Source organism: Panicum virgatum, chromosome 8K, assembly GCF_016808335.1.
Source record: "Panicum virgatum strain AP13 chromosome 8K, P.virgatum_v5, whole genome shotgun sequence".
NCBI lineage: Eukaryota > Viridiplantae > Streptophyta > Magnoliopsida > Poales > Poaceae > Panicum > Panicum virgatum.
The window spans coordinates 3,771,742-3,789,431 of record NC_053143.1 but is presented as its reverse complement, the minus strand read 5'-3'; the positions used below and the strand labels follow the sequence as shown (position 1 = coordinate 3,789,431).

Below are 17,690 nucleotides of genomic sequence, written 5' to 3'. Positions count from 1 at the left end.
TTGCTGCCTTAAAAATTGTACAGCTCTGGTGAGCTTTCAGGATTCAGTGTTACTTGTTCAGAATAATACTAGTGAATGACGCGCGCCACCGCACGCGTTCATTCAAGAAGCGTATAATCGCTGGCAAAATAGTTTGTAAGATTGATGATCTTGTAATCAAGTTTTGCAGAGACGGTTTTACGGTTTATAATGCGTTGGTAGCTCCGGCCCATACTCATAATGGGTCGGGTATGAAAATAATTCACATGTCAACGCCATGAAACGAATTATCGGGAATGATAGGTTGTAGGCATCAGCAACATCACTGAATATGATACAAACTAAAGCTGGATAGAATATATTACATGAATCATTGCAGATTACTTGAGTGGCATTAAGTAGCTAGGAGGTTTAAACTGGTGGTGTCCATGCTTAACTGCACCATCACATGGTCTTGGGAATAACATTGGTAAGATGGTGCAAGGCGATATTAGGAGAACGAAAGATGATACTGTAAAGACGTGGTGATGTAGCTAGTAGGATGAATAATGGTTGGGCCCTTCGATGCGAATCGTTGCCATATCCACTTTTTCCTGCGAAAACGGAATTTAAACAACATAAATGTCGGTTCACAAAGTATATACGATATTCTTGTGTGTAGTTGATGAGGCTGCGCTATGAAATCCTGGGTGACGCTGGTTGAATCCATTGAAGAAACCGATAAGCTGAATGCAAAGTAAATATTAGATATAAATTCTGTAGAGATGCTCATATGAGGATAGTATCAGATGAAGCTAATAGGTGACTCACCAAATTATTAGATAATTATGCTTGCTGAGCGTCCCATCGATGGTTAGTGGAACAGATGAAGGAAGCGAGAGGCTAATTTGCAGCAGAATGCTATGAGCTTTGGTTCGAAACTCAGCCATGCAAGTTCCATATAATTCGCGCACTGTATGAGCACGGACAATGCTAGCTGAACAAGCAGAGAAATGGCTAGTCGAAGTTGCATGGTACTGCATCAACAAATGAGATCTAGTTAGTACTCGATGTTCTTGCTATGTAGCTTTTTGTGACTTGAAATCAAAAGTTTATCAGAGTAGGTTCAATATTGTGCCACATCTTCTCAATAGCATTCAAAAGAAATATTGCTATTGGCATCAGTAGTTGCAACAGGAAAGTGGCTTGTATTCTAATTTGCATTGAGTCCCTGGTGCCACCTGAATACCAGAAACTGAGCAGTGCCACCAGTTCAAGCTAAACAACGATGGTATTAACCTAATGTTCCTCTGATTATAGTCAACATAGGAGCAGCAACGGCAATAAATAGGGAACAAAGGAAGTGTTCAACAGGTTAAGCACAAGGATAGACAATTCAGGAAGGAATAATATAAGCGCTGATGCAACAGTAGCTGTAGAAAAATTGTAAGAGGATTATGCCCCCCTTCAACAAGTGGAGACCCCATCCTTCATGGAGAAGCTTCTTAGTGCAAAGCGGGATCAAGATGGCCGGGGAGCTTGACATGAGTCTTGGTGGCCTAACCCTTGTGGTAAGTCAAGGGTTTCCAGAAGAGACTTGGTTGCCGAGAAGCGAGATAATATTCATTGAGTACTTCAACAACGTGGACTAGGGGTGGCTTAGTGCCTATCGATACCACGGGATACATCCATGTGTGAAGAGTTCGCTTCCCCTCATCCCCTCTTTATGTTTCCGTATTTCATACTTGCAATTTTTGTGCATTTACTTTCTTAAAGTAGTATCTTGTTAGGATTGGCCATAGGTTGCAAAACTCTTTTGGGGTGAGAGTTCACACTAGATAAACCGTAGTTGCATATCTAGATAGCATGTTCTAGTTTATATTTTGTGCAATTTAGTTGGAGCGATAGTTTAAGGTTTTAGATTGTCTAATTCACCCTCTCTCTCCTCTTAGGCTACGAGCACCTGATTCCTTCCATCGTGTGACGCCACGATGCGGCCTCAGCGATGCTGCAAAATTTTCCTTGAGGACGAGGTGTTGAAGCAACGAGATCACATCCTCGACAGGCAGCAGCATTGAACCTTGGCAAAGCCAAGTCATCATGCCCAACGCCCCTCCTCCTCGATCTCGCTCGAGTAGTCCCCCTACCAAATTAATTTACAACGGTTATTGATCATTAACATGTGACATGCATGCGAATGACTATTATGGCCCAGTAGGACATACCGCAAGGTGTAACGCCCATCCAAGGTGCCCTGGTTAAAGGTTAGTACGGGCTGAAGCGGCTCCTACACGCGGAGCAGCCGAGTCCGGGTCCTCGGCACATACCACTGTAGGTAAAGCTGGTACGTAGAGGGGTCGTAAGGACGGTCCTCTTGGACAGTGTCCTGTTCTGCCTCAGACCACTGCTGCAACCATGGCTCCATCTTCTGGATCTTCATAGTCATGCTCCACTGAGGGGCCCACGTCGTGACACTGCATGGAATTCTATGTGAGGGTATTTACAATATGCAAATTGAACCAAGCATGTTTGCAGGGCAACATACCTGGGGACCATGTCATCGGAAACTCCTGCCGCAGACCGAATTGCTGCATGCAGCGGTGGACAGCATAGTCCTGAATGACCATGTCATGCACTAGCTTCTTCTTCGTTATCCAGTACACCTTGTCTCGGTGGCAAAGGTATGAGAGCCCTCGTCCACCAGTACGCACGGCCACAAGCTCCGGCCGGTAAAGCTCCCACACAACCTGCTCTGGCTGGAGGTGGTCGAACGCCTCCATGAATGACTCGTAAGTCGAGTGCACATTGAGCCCTACCCACTGTGGCTGCAATTGTACAAGAAAAAGTTGTAAGTTCGACAAGTTTGGTACAAGACTGTCGGTACAACAACAGAATGAAGCAACATAAAGGGGAAAATGTACTAGTCTCCATGTCCAAAGTGACCACATAGTGGGTCTGTCTATCTCGTCGCCACCGTACATGTCGTCGGTGTAGTAACTCGGCTGAACAAGTGGGCGGCCGACCTGAAACCGCTCGAAGGACCACAACTGCACAAGGAGGGGCATCCCTGCCAGTATGGACGACGACGACGACTGGATGCAGGCGTCACAAAGGGCTTGGTACGTGCCACAAAGGCCAGCGGATCCCCAAGAAAGTTGTGGGATAGCATCCATGTCAACCTCCGCGATAGCGCGTGCAATGGGTATCCAACGCGCATTGACTGTGTTGCCATGGGTCGATGTGAACATGACTGACCCAAACAGCTAAAGTAGGAATGCCTCCAAGTGGCGAGCTACCTGCTCCTCCGTAGGTTGTGCCACCATCCGCTCAACCTGCGTCCGTGGAGAAGTTAATAATTCCATAAAAAGGGTAGTACATATCAAAATTAAATGTGGTAGAAATATATATAATCATAACACTGTTACTTACCCGAAACTGCTCTAGCCACATCATCGTTGGGCCATCCCTCTGATCAGCTGGGATACGCAACAACCCAGCTGCTTCAGGTGGCTCAAGCACCGCCGCAAACCTAGCCTCCAAGTCCTGTTGCCAACCTGGCGGCCCCGCCGCCATGGGGCCGATAGGGTCTCCTGCAATCGGTAACCCTGTCAGCATTGCCACGTCCTGCAGAGTGATGGTCATCTCCTCGCACGGCAAGTGAAACGTGTGCGTCTCCGGCCGCCACCGGTCTGCCCAGCACGACAGGAGCGAGCGGTCGAACGGGACCGTCATGATCGCTCCACGTGTGCAGGCTCCCCGTGGGCAGGCTGTGCGACGACGTCCTCTGTGGCCTGGATCATCCGCGCAAGGGGAAGCAGCCCAGCCCGTGCCAACCTGTGAGTTAACAGATATATGTTATAATAATTGCAATAGAAGCACGGGGAACATAATAACAGGAAATCACAGCTGAATAAGTACCTCGGTGTCCACCTCTGGTCGAGCCGCCAAGACCTGAGAGGTGTGTGAGTGGACAAAACTGGGATCTGACCAGGTTGTTGCGAGGTGTGAAGTATGCTGCGGTGTTCCTCGTCAAATGCCCAATTCAGAAACTCTGGTGTCTGCAGCATATATGGCAATGTTGAACGATTCACAATTTTTGCAAAACCATCCAACATAGAACATGAGAATAGCTAGCTAGACATTAGCTTATTTACATAGTGACGGTAAGAGGACGTACCGTGCCCCCTATGGAGCGGCGAGAGTAAGCGGACGTACGGTGCATCTTCTGAAGTTTATCTGGGTATGTCTCCATCTTCTGAAGTTGGAGCCAGACATAGGAGAGATACTCCCCCACCAGAGCCAAGGCCCTTTGCGTGTAAATATCCTCGAGATCGTGCAGCGGAAAAGCAGAGCATCTCCACCCACACGCCTTGAATCACCCGCCACATCGTTTCTTGGTGATTGAAACCCATCAGGATTTGAGCAAGCGCCCAAGCGTCGCCAACAAGACCTGAACATTGCGTGCTAGAACGCAACCTGGGAATCATTCTACGGGCAAGAAGTTCAGTGTCGTCCAAAGCGCCGTCAGGACCTAAGAGAGCTTCGAGTTCTTTACAGGCAGCTGTCAAGAGGTAACTTGTGCTGCCGGCAAGCAGCATATCAGGGTTAGCAAGCAACATATATATCATGCAGTTGGACATTTCTCTGGACCGCTTGGCAGAATCAAGATTGGGTAATGCCTCTTCATGGTAATAAAAGCACAAATCAGTGGCCAGGTGCCAGGCAAGGACGCTCTCATCCAATGGATATCGTGAGCTCCATTCCAGCAGCTGATCACATTTCTCGCTTCCTATGGATGTGCGCTCGCGCGTGAATGTGCATTCGCCTGTGGTATCAGTGAACCTCTTGTATGTCTCAACGTCCCGTATGCAGTGCAGCCAGCCGTGTGCAATGTGTTGGCGAACTAATGTCGTGATCTCGAAGCATGATTTGCACGAATCCCCCCTGCCCCAGTGTCGGTCGAGCAAGTCCTTGACTTACCGTCAGTCGACGACCATGACTTGTAAAACACTGAGAGGGCCACCGCGACCTGCATATACACGTACAACAATGACGGACTAGCATGCATCGTGGCTTGCGGGGGCCATCTCGATCTGTACTATATTGTGAGTTTGTGACATAGCCAAAACTCAAATACCAATTGAAAACTAAAGATTTCAGTAATAATGCTCTCTGTTTCAAGTTCCTTTTGCCCCAAAAACATAGCCCTTCCTTCCTAATATCAATAGTATCACACATATTCCAGAGATCAAAAAAAAAAGTACCACACATTCCCAGATAACGAAACAAATAACAGTTACCACAGTCGAGGCTTTAGATTTGCTCAAATTTCAATTCTACATGACTAGTTCTGCAGCTATATATCAGGCAAAAGGTGTTAGCACAAAATCTATGTTAGTTTAGTTATATACTGTGGTATTTTCGCCAATATCTTATATTATTATTATTATTATTAATTAGAGGTTCTTTTCAAAACTCCATGTGAAGCTGATCCTAAGTGGACACTTTACAAAAATAGAGAAATCCTAAAAATTCTCAAAAAAAATTAGAAATATCTGACCATCAATCCGACAACTCTAATTATGATCTGCTATCTTTCCTAATAAATTACCACATCTGTCATTATGAAAATAGACTAAAGTAACCTCCTAAACATGTGTCTAAATTACCCACCTCTGCCATTATAAAAAAATCTAATGTAATCCCCTAACCTTTGCTAAATTACTCACATATGCCATTATAAAAAAATAATGCAAATAACCCCAAAATTTGCATATAAATTATCCAATTATGTCATTCTTAAAAGTTAAAGTAACCCATAAATCTGAATCTAAATTATATAGTTGTAATAAAATATTAAAGTACACCAATATAAAATTCTAAATTACTATTTCTCTCACTATTAATATGTTGTTTATGTTATTATTTATATAAATACTACCCAGTATATGTATTACCATATATTCAATTATTCATGTACGATGGAAGAGATAAGAATACCAATTAAGTTTAATTAAATATATATCAAACATACATGAAGGTGTGATGCAAATTAAAATCTACTGCAGCTAGATAATGATAAATATGCACTTTAAAGCATGTGTTTGAATATTTAATAGATGCAAAAAAGAATTAAGATTGGTCTTCATGCAAGGAGCAAAGTTAGACACCATATCAACCGCATGAATGAGTTTAAGCACATCTAGCACGCAGTACACTAACCTTCAATAGAATTGTTTTGATTAGCCTTTGCCACTTATCGTTGTTGTCGATGCTGGAGATGGTTGGTACAGCGAGTCCACCAAAGTGCATCATCAGAATAGGTGCCCACAACACCTCCAGGTCCCGGCTGCCTCCGTGCGTCGCTGGGCAACTCTTTTGACGGCTGAAGAGCGTGGTCAGCGCGTACAGCGCCAGAGCATCGCCCCCAACAAAAAGCAAGCGCACGATTTGTCTGAACCAGGAGGGAGTGCTGAAACTACGCTTGCCAGCGATGAAAAACATGGCGTACTGAACGACGAGGCTAGCCAGGGCGAGAACACGCAGCTGCCACTCGTCCCACCATCCTTTAGCATTAGTAGCACTCAACTCACCCATTACTTGTGTCCTATTCGCTCAGCTGAAGCTCGCTCCCCCTCTAACTCTTTCAATGGCCTTGTGCTCTCAGCTCTGGATGGAATAGATGCGGGCGTGCAGCGTGTATGTGCTGCCGATTGCAAGGTGCCGCGCTTTATAGGCACAGCCAGGGCTGTTTCATTCGTATATATGAATCTTATCAGTCCTCTTCTTTATTTATTCTCTCACATAGATAGACGACGCATCTTTCTAGCTAGCTTTTGAACTAAATAGGAGATTAATTCCTGGTGGTTGCATGTTGTTGGAACGACCCCGTAGCGTAGGTAGTACCTGCTCCTCTTTGTCATCACCCACAAATCTGACGTCATATGTCAGTGCTTAAGTCATGTTCCTCGTATGTTATCGTAAACTTATTTGTCTCTAGAGCCCATCATTGCTACAAAATGATTAATTAAGGTGTGACGTCACGGATCGGCCAACTGGCCTGTCAAATTACTATTATCAATTTGATGTCATGACCATAAGGCCGTCACGGTTGCTGGATGCCAGAAGCGTTAGACTGGGACAACAGGGAGCCAATGTGTTGCGACACTTTCCCACCTCGCCACAGCAGTGAGGACTAATATTAGATATGTCCAAGTTGAGGGCTACCCTCTGCTAGAAAAGTCTGATGATTACCAAGGCATGTTGATTTCATTGTGGGTGCTTCGGCTTTCGCAGTTAGGCCAGTCTTAGTGGGGGTTTCATAGGAATTTTATGACATTAATTTGGTGGACACTTCAACAAAAATGCTAACATGACAAGAAAATTAATAGGAGAGAGAGAGAGAGAGGGGAACCATTTCATCCCCGCGAAATGAGTCCGGCGGCGTTTCCAAGTTGATGAAACGTGCACTGGGCGGCCGCACTCCCTCTTCAAACGCTCCCGCTCCGACATCTCTTGTTCCCTTCCCTGCATTTGGTGAGGTACAGCATGTGGTGAGGCCCCTGCCCATCCTCCCAGATCCGCCGCCACCCCTATCCTTCCACCCACTGCCTCCGACGCTGGTGGTGAGGTACAGCATGTCCCGCCGGGGGAAGGGGTCTCCTGGCTCCGCGGTAACCCGTCTACTCGCGGCAGCAGCGGCCCGTCAAAGCGATGCAGTGGTGGCACTTGTCCTCCGGCGGTTGCACCTCCTCCTGTGTCTGCAGCTTCTCCGGCGGCGCCTCCCCCACCATCGTCCGGTCCACGTTGGCCCTGATATGCAGCTTCTCCCGCCGGCGCCCCAAAATTCTTCCTCACATGGAAAGCAATGCACAAATCCATGGTAAATATGTTGTGCTCTTTGTTTCTTGTGAGATATAGTTTTGCTTTGATTCTTTGATGCAACTAGCATAGACGTACGTGCGACTAGCATAGAAAAGAAAGGTTGCAAGATCATCGATCCTGCTTACTTGTTACAGGGTACTTTTTGGAATAAGCGTAAGCAAACCATATGGTAGATAGCATTTCTATACATGTAAATAAATAGAGGTAGTACTGATATCATTTTTATACATTTTTGAATAAGACGAGTAATTAAAATTGGGGTTAAAAAAGTCAAACGACCAATAATTTGAAACGGATGGAGTAGTAATCACTTTTTTACATGTGGCTATGTTGTTCTGCACTGTTGTCGTTGGCATGAAGCTGGAACTTAGCAAGTTTGAAGGTCAGCAAGTACTCACCGCATGCTCTGTACACCAAAAAGCTGGAAACAGGAGAAGAAGCTCTGCTGCAAGCTCTGTTATTCCGTAAAACAGAGACTCAACAGTGACGATGAGAGACCAGAACCAGACGAAACAAGGGTCCGAACCATTGAACTGCGGAGCTATACACATATCCTTGATCTCTAGTTCTCTACGGAAATTCCTCGAGATCAATCAGCGCAGTTCTTGCAGACTCGGCAAAACAGAGTAATTACAAGCTTAGATCATAGGATGGGTTCAACAAAACGAGGTCAAGCTATTGCCAATAATTCAGTATTTCAGTTGTCCTTACCTACTAGACGGATCCTCTTTCCTAATTGCTTGCTACTTGGACGGACGCACGTAAATCTACAGAGTACAGACACCAATCTAATATATATTGGTTGTGCTCGAAAGGCAGTTATGAATTGATTGACTAATCCAATTCTAATATCTTGATTTCGAGCAACAATGCATCGTGAACTAATATATATATCGTCTGCTAATACACGACCAATTAGTATTTGGACAAAAAGTTTTTCCGTCATCCCATTTTGAGGACTCACAGAAATACCTCGGATAGAGGTCTGTTCTTCAAAGAACAAATCGATTCGTGACAAACTAGCAATATCAGGTCACGATAACTTGCATTGTTTTTTAACTACACGGTACAACACAGACGCTCACAACATACACGCACACTTATCTCTATGAACACACATACACAAACCCTATTCCTATGAGGACATCTGAAAAATTGTATCGGCAAATCTGGAGATTCTCGAAGTTACCTTTGGCGGAGTGACTTTCCTGAAGTAGCGGAGATATTTCCGAAGTCTGTGATGACCTGTCCTTCACCAAAATCCGGGTGTGATCGTGAGGATCTAGCCCATGAAATTGCCATGCCCAGTCGGATAGCCTAGATTGGGTTGGGCCAGACCGTAATCGCCCTACGGTTTCGGTCCAAGCGCACACGGCAGGCGGGCAGGCGGGCGGTGAATTGTAATAAGCCGTTCCGTTTGTTTAGTGCCACCTCGTCCGTGAAAGCTTGATTGCATCAACTAATAAACAATGACCGTGACGGCCAAATCACCGCGTGGCAGGTGCGGTGAGCAACTCTCAAACATGAATTAGACAAAGTTCCAAACTCTGGCTGCAATGGCTGGCACACTACATGTGTGCTCTGCTTTTTTGTTTTTCAAAAAAATTCTTTCCTCTTGTTTTTTTTCAGAAAAAATGTACTCAACGTGATCTGATGAAGCTCACTCGTTAGCCAGCTGCTTTAACTAACAGGTAATCCTGGCTGAGCCTTCTGGCTTTACTAGCCTGATGAGAAAATTCCATGGATGATTCTCTTCTGTTTGCAGCGTCTGTTTCAGCCTGGCCACTTGGCCAGAGTCTGCAATACTGCATGTGGTACTTGCTGAAGATGTACATACCTCGATCCGTTGCAGACTTGCAGTTTTGCAGGTGCTGTCTATACCAAAAACTGATCTAGTTCCCTGAAACTCAAACAAGTGATGGTGATCATTCCGTAGTTGAGCTGGTGAACTGCAGAGCTTTTTTTTCTTGAGAATACGCAGAAAAACTGCGTATTATTGCATTAAGAAGAAAAAAAATAACATTTTTTACAATGTGGGCCATAAGGGGTGCACGCACACCTCTTACACACTCGAGGGACTATATGGCACTAAAAATGCAGCCGAAAAAACTGCAGAGCTATACATATGCTCTAGACAGAAAACCCTCGAGATCAATCAGCACGGTTCTCTCAGTCGTCAAACACAGTAATTACGAGCTACGGAGATCACTGAATGAACTCAGCAAAATCAAGTCAAGATAATGCTTGTAAGTTGAGTGGGCTGCGAGACAGTTCATTTTTCATCAGTTGCTTTTAGCACGGAGATGGACGCACGTCGATTTCGTTCCTGCGAAATGTACCTATGCTGAGTTGTCTGTCATGTCGGCATTCGCATGCCAGCATCAACAAGTGATGATCACCTCGAAGGCTGAATAAACTGGTCACATCAGAGTAAGTTGATAAGTTCCACGGAGAAGCCAGGAAGATATTTCCCCGAGTTTGTGGTGACCTGTCCTTTACCAAAATCCGGGTGTGATCATAAGGATCGAGGCCATAACGATGCCCACTCCGATCAGTGAAAGCGACTGCAATGCAATCATTTTTGTGCCTGGTGCATGAAAATAAATGGAAAATCTCACTCCAGGTTACCTCTAGTTGGGCCGAGAAGCACGCACAACTGGACGGGCAATGCTCTTCTCGGCCCATCTGTGCACCTCAACGACAGTTGAGAACGGCCCATATCAATGGTCTCTTGAGCCTGCTACGACGACCAGTGTGGGCCGTAATCATGTCATCCCCCAATCCATCCAATCCAGCGGTTTTTAATTTTTTTATTTTTTATTTTCGTTTTTTACAAAAATATATTTTCGATTTGGAAATTTACAAGAATATATCCGGCCGCCCCGCTGCCGGGTGGCCGGGACCTGGCCGCCCGGCAGCGGGGCAGCAGGGGCATTTATGAAAAAAATTTCGCGGAGAAAATTGCGCGCAGGTCCCTGGGGGCCGGTCTCCCGGCAGCGGGGCGGCCGGCCCTGGCCGCCCGGCTGCGGGACGACCGTCCGTAATTTTTGCAATTTAGTCCTTTTCGCGAAAGAATTTCGCATATGTGCCCTTTTTGTAACTTTTTGCAGAAATAGATTCTGGGGGTCGGCGCCGTAATATGTGGCGCCGAGATAACACGTCTTGGCGCCACAGATCACGGCGCCGAGGTGCCACGCACGCACAAGCAATCTAGTGAATCTTCGAACTTGCCTTTAATATTTTCGGACCTTTTCAGGAGACTAGAATACTGTGAACCACACATGAAATATAACGGTAAGAATTAAGAACTAAAAACTGCATTACACAATGTAAACCATAGGAATTACATCATAATACAATGTTAATGAAACACACATCAGACATGCAGTGGCATGGCAGAACCCGTTGCAACTACGATAAATAGATTCTGAACTAAGCTAACATGCCTTAGATAATTTAAAAAAACACAACAAACATAACGATGCAGCATGTCACTAGCACTAGGCAGTCCTAGTAGCCGTACCCCCACGTAGCAAACTGCGTTGAGCCTTCTCCGCAGTATCCACCCATTGCAGGTGGTGCAGGCGGTGGTGCCGGAGGGGCAGGGCCCTTCTTCTTGTGACAAGGGCAGTTGCAGTAAGAAATAGTGCATGTTTCATCCTGTGAAGCGGTAGCATTGCTGGTATCATCATCTTCTTCGTCTTTGTTACCCTCGCTCACTTCCTCATGATGGTTCACCTTGCATTCCAGATCAAAGATCTTTATCTGGAGGTACTCGATGAACTCCTGAACTGAATCAATTGGTGCAGGATCGACCCTCCTGGTAAAACCACAGTTTTCTGGAGCATCTGAAGACTGCAAAATAAATTTCATGTAAGGTGTCTCAATGAAGATAAAGAAATAAAACAACCGAGTATTACCCATGCGTGTGGGCATTTGAAGAAATGCCGACCGCCATCCATCCCGTCGGTGCACATCTGCACTAAGCAGTCATCACCATGTCTGCATTTTGGCCACGGTTCTTTACGGTTATCGTATTGTCGAAGAGGAGTTTCATTGGTAAATTCACTCTTGTGCTATGGCGGAAACTCAAACACTGGTTCCGGAAAGAAATCAGGTCCAAGAGGCCCCTCCCATATTATGGGGTCTCCCTTTCTTCCCCCTTTTTCTTTCCCAAAACTATAGTAATTCTTCCCGCTAGACCCACCTCCAGACATTGGGTATACAATGAGCTTTGGTGTTTGAGTGCTGCTGGGAGTTCACAAACTTCGGAGTATTTATAGGCGCACAAAGGTCTGATACCCAGAGTGTGGAGTGTAAATGCACCCGAAAAGCCTACATGACTACACAATGAAGAGGCTAGCTGACCGAACACTGAAAAGGCTAGATTCAATTCTCGAATTGACTACTCGATGCATCTCTGTGCATGCTGAACATCTAAGTGCATGCAGACTCACAGCACTGCATCGCTGCCGCTCGGTCGATCGTGCCTAGATGCCGCCTTCCCCACTACACGCCACAGACCTTCGCTGTAGAATGACAGTTCCGTCGTCCTTGCCCGAGAGACTGCTTTGAAGGTGAGCTGGTGTGGTTGCCGTGTTGTCACATCTTTTTGAAATGGTGAAAGGGCACTGCTATTGGGCTGTCGTCTTTTGTCACGTTTGTCTGGGCAAACAATGCGACATATGGGAAACCCGTGATCGCCGTGCTGAGCAGTGGCAACCTATGATCTAGTACTCGCAGCTAGATACACTATGGTCCCTATTTTGAGCTATACGAGCGTGTCACGAAGTTTACTATGTATGCGGTAGTCGTCGTCATCGTCAGCGGGATCTCGGCCGCTAACTCCTCCCGCACCTAACTTGTCCTTCATTAAATCACGGAAAAAATTCGTAAGAACTTCCCTTATTTCACGAGCATTATGGAACCCACAAACATAACAAGTTCACATCAATAATATCTATAGAAACAAATGACAAGTAAACTACCACAATCATAAACAACCATAATCCGAACAGTCGAAACAGTCCATAATAACAATAGAGAAACAAGTGCCAACAACTAACCACCCCTACCATTCTGACCTCTCTTACGTTGTGCGTGTACGTGATATGTAGGGTAGCTATGACGGTCCGGTGGCCTCACGTCTCTGGCAGGACGGCGTAACAAAGCCACAGGTGTATGCAAGCTGGGATCATCGTCCTGGGCAGGCGTAGCAAACAACCGTGTAAAGTCGTCCAAGGAGGCCGCGTCGTTGTCTTCAGACCACCCTACATATCACAAAAAAAAAATTAAGCAACATTCAATAGGTGAATGCAATTCCGTACAAATTATACTACGTATCATGTGTTCCAGGTGGTGGTGGTGGTGGATAGGAAGAAGCTCATTCATATCCTCCTGGTGGCGGCATAGGGTGATACGAAAACGGCCCCGCTCCGGTGAACTGTTGTGATCCTGAGTATAAATAATAATGTATGAGTCTTCGACCATAAAACATAAGCAAATAAAATTATGCACCACATATTTATCTAAAGTCCCTCCAGCCGGTGGCATAGAGGTAAACTGGGTTCCTTGAAATGGAGCCCCTTGCGAGGCACCTGGCCCTCCATAGGGCTGAGAACCGGGGTACCCGTACCCTGTGTGGAGTCGTATTTAAATACTGCATATAAACATACGGATCGGTAAATATCACACCATACCTTCATACTGTCGGTGGTATAAGGGAGGCTGCTGCCATGCGGGACCACAAGGAACCGACGTCGATGCTTGCGATAATCCGTAGGAATCCTCGTACTCCGTCCGCGTACCAAAGGCCTGAAGGATGCCTCGGGCTCTATCACGTTGAGTGGTCCAGGCCTCGAGTTGTGCCGGCATGCTCATCGTAGACCCGCCATGAATCCTCATTACATTCAGTGAGCAATCTAATTCAAGCAACCTATAGGCCTCGAACTGCAACCAAAAAAACTCAGTATACAAATCTTAAAAGATCGGAAATGCCGTCAACATTTACTCACCGCCCCAGCTAATGCCTCATCCCTGTGTCGTGCATAGCGATCCTGCGAAGTCGCAACATACGGTTGTGGATGCATGTCAACATACGTCAAACGACAACGAGTCTTCGGTTCGTACCAGGTCAGGTACGCCCGAAACGAAGGCTCAGTGTGTGGACCGGTATCCTCAGCCAACTGCTCACCTGCATCATCCCACACAGCCACCCATGGTTGTAATCTAGTGACCCACATTGTCGAGAAAGGATGTCCAGCCCTTGATAAACTACACGTTAAATAGAAATTAGTTTCACGTTATTAGTACATGGGGACTTATACATTTTTGTTACCTATGATCGTGGCGCTGAACACGATCCAACGCTGAAGACACAGGGAAAGACTGGCGTCGACCGAAGGACTATATGGCTCCCACACAATGTCTTCTGGGGTCAATCGATCAAATTCGGCAACAAACTCAGGATAAGACCGCCGGGTCTGTACATGTGCCCATGTTTTCTGCAAAAATAAAAATTATGTGTCCATAAGAAAGGTATTGAGGGAACAATGTATGACCATAGTATGCATAGAATATAAATTTTTATCGGGTCCATACCTGTCGAGAGTACCAGAGAGTCCCCATGGTGGGTCTGTCGTCCTCCGTGTCACCGTACATATCCGGCTTGTACGGTGACTGGTCAATCATGGGACGACCGATAGCAATCCTCTTGTAAGACCAAAGCTGTAGCAGAATTGGGCACCCCATTAGGACAGCATTCCTATCATTCTGCCATGATGTCTTGCAGAGTCCACGATATGTGCATGCAAGAACCGCGGAACCCCAACTATATAAGGGTATGGCATCCTCATCTGCATCGGCGATCTCCTGTGCGTAGGGCAGAAGCACCCTATCCACACAATGGCCGTGTGAGTTGTTGAACATGATGTACCCAAACAACCACAGCAGGTATGCCTCGAGTGATTTAGTCACGCTGTACTCATCAGCATCGGCTGCCAACAGATCCGGCTGCAATGAAGTACGAACATTGAGAATAAGAAACACATGAGGTATTTCAAAGCCATAAAATACATCAACACATCGTTTTGTACGAAATTGTACCTGAAACTGTAGGAGCCATGACTCGGAAGGGCCTTTCGACTGTGGGTGCTCATTGAAATCTTCAGGATCAATCGTGGTGGAAACACCTGCAAAACGTTCCTCAAGATCCTCCAGCCACGTAGAAGGTACCACGCGGGGCCCGACAGCGTCTCCGGTGATAGAAAGACCAAGCAGCATCGCAACGTCCTGCAGGGTCGGTGCCATCTCCCCACAAGGGAGGTGGAACGTGTGTGTCTCAGGTCTCCATCTGTCAATGAGAGCTGAAAGTAGAGACCTGTCTAGCTTCACCAAAGCACTCTCAGCAAGACGAGCCACAGTGAGAAGACCTGCTTCGCTCAACCTGCATCATACAGTGCACAAATGTTAATACATCATATAACGAAATGTATAACGGATAAAAACAGAAAATAGACGACATATCACTTGGGCACCCATCGTGGGTCTACAGGAACCAACTCTGCAGGTGGACGTGGACGCAACACGTTTAGTTCTTGGTGCTGAACCTTCGCAAGGAATGACCGGTGACCCGAGTCTATTGTTGGGTCCAGCAACGCAGGAGTAACCCCGGCCATACCTACCACGTAAGATCAAAACAATACAATACAATCACACACATCTAAATATTTCTAATAGTTACTTATATTTCCTAAATAATTTCTAAGATTTTCTAACAATTTATAATATTTTCTAATATTTTCTAACATTTTATAAATTTTCTAATATTATCTTGCAATTTTTAAGACTTTCTAATACTTCTCTAATAATTTTCTAGTACTTTCTAATATTTAATCTAGCAATAATCACTACTAACATTAATTAATTAGAATGCTAATGTACTATATCAACGCTAATCACTACAAGTAACTACACCTAAATATACCACTAATCAGTCCTAATAATAATTAAATTGATTGCTAATCTACTGTTTCAACAAAATAGTTTCTATAATTTTCTACAATTTTCTAACATTTTCTACAATTTTCTAACATTCTCTACAATTTTCTAACATTTTCTATAATTTTCTACAATTTTCTAATATTTTCTACAATTTTCTAATATTATCTTGCAATTTTTTTTGATTTTCTAATACTTCTCTAACAATTTTCTAGTATTTTCTAATGCTAAATCTAACACTAAATGTACTATATCAACACTAATCACTATAAGTAACTGCACCTAAATGTACCATTAATCACTCCTAACAATAATTGAACTGATTGCTAATCTATTGTTTCAAAAAAATAATTACAGCATAATCTATTTATAAAATGTAGAAAATTTTAGTTACCTACAGTCGCCGGCTTGAAAATCCGGCAGGGTTCGCCGCTTTGCCTCTTCCTCCCTCCCTTCCTTTTCTTTTTTTCTAGATTTTTAGTGAGGCAAATGAGGGGGTGAGCAGCCAACACCTTATATAGGGTTAGGGGGTCGGCCGCCCCGCAGGCGGACGGCCAGGGCCCGCCGCTTCTCTGCCGGGTGGCCTGGAGGACTGGCCGCCCCGCTGCCGGGCGGCCGGTCCTCCAGGGACCTCGGCGCAATTTTTTGTCGACTTTTTTTGCAGATAAGCCCTGTCACACCCGGTTTTAAGGACAAAACCGAATGCATAACTATATGTATGCCAGGATAAAGTTTCATACATATAGAGACATTATAAGTGATTAATCAGTAACAGTATCATGTAAAAACAACAATTAAAAGATTATCAGAGTTATACAGCTTATCCTGGAAACGAATGCTTCATACTTCACAGGCAATCGACTGGGGGCTGCGTATGCCTAGAACTCAGCAACATCTTCAATAGACTCCACCATAACTTTCTCCTTCTGAGCAGCAGTAAGTAAGGGTGAGTACACTTATGGTTGGTACTCAGCAAGGCCACAAGAAATAACCAGAATGTGATTTATATCCATCTTTAAGTTTATTAATCATGTGAGGGTCCAAACCGCTCTTGACCGTGAGCACGGCTAACCGGTTAGTTTTAACTCTGCAGAGGTTGTACACTTTCACCACAATTCGCGTAAAAGTTCCGAAGAACTTTGAACCCAACCACGCATATGTGCTGATCAGGCACAATACCACACTTCCGAGGTGTGATTGCATAGGGACGCTACGAGGCCTTTACAAAGAATCCCTATATGTATGTGTTGGTCCCTGCCGTGCGGTCCCTCAGAAGACGCAGCTTCCTTCACCCGCTCCACAACACAAACTTATAACCACCAAGCGGAACAACCCCAACACAACATATAGTTCATCTAATTACTTAGCCAAGACCAGAGCCCATTAGTATTGTGGTTGTACTATTTTCTTGGGTGGTTCTCCATGTTCCAATTAAATCATAGTACTCTTGTAAATAAAGCATAGATAGAAGTATAGTTAGGGTCACTTGCCTTTCTCCAACGAAAAGCTACTCTTACTACTCTTCAACTCTTGCTCGCATGGAAAACTTGATCTTCAATCTTCGAACGGCGATCCTTCTACTCGGAGCAATCATCGAGCAACCATACAAAGCAAACAACAAGAACAACTAAGAACAATACACCAAAACAAAAGAAAGGTTTTAAAAGAACGTACTAAAGGATAGGGCTCGTTGCTATGGTTACGAAGGCACAAGAAATACGGAAAACGGAGCTAGGACGTGGAAACTATGGGATAAACAATGAGTAAGGATTTAGTCGCGATTAACCAAAGGGTTAAGGACTAACAGAAAAGATTTGCAAGACACAGAAAACTATGCTCACAGAGGATAA

At 45.1% G+C, this 17,690-nt stretch overlaps 2 long non-coding RNA genes across 2 annotated transcripts; both read right to left on the bottom strand.

The window, feature by feature from the left end:
- Positions 1 to 276: 276 nt before the first annotated feature.
- Positions 277 to 2,484, bottom strand: LOC120643593. The gene is made up of 4 exons (XR_005663061.1): positions 2,184 to 2,484; positions 1,922 to 2,101; positions 790 to 995; positions 277 to 704 (listed from the first exon to the last, which is right to left on the bottom strand). It is a non-coding gene; the product is annotated as an uncharacterized LOC120643593 (long non-coding RNA).
- Positions 2,485 to 2,513: 29 nt separating this feature from the next.
- Positions 2,514 to 4,011, bottom strand: LOC120643592. Its single transcript, XR_005663060.1, has 4 exons — positions 3,877 to 4,011; positions 3,388 to 3,792; positions 2,880 to 3,290; positions 2,514 to 2,783 (listed from the first exon to the last, which is right to left on the bottom strand). It is a non-coding gene; the product is annotated as an uncharacterized LOC120643592 (long non-coding RNA).
- Positions 4,012 to 17,690: the final 13,679 nt, after the last annotated feature.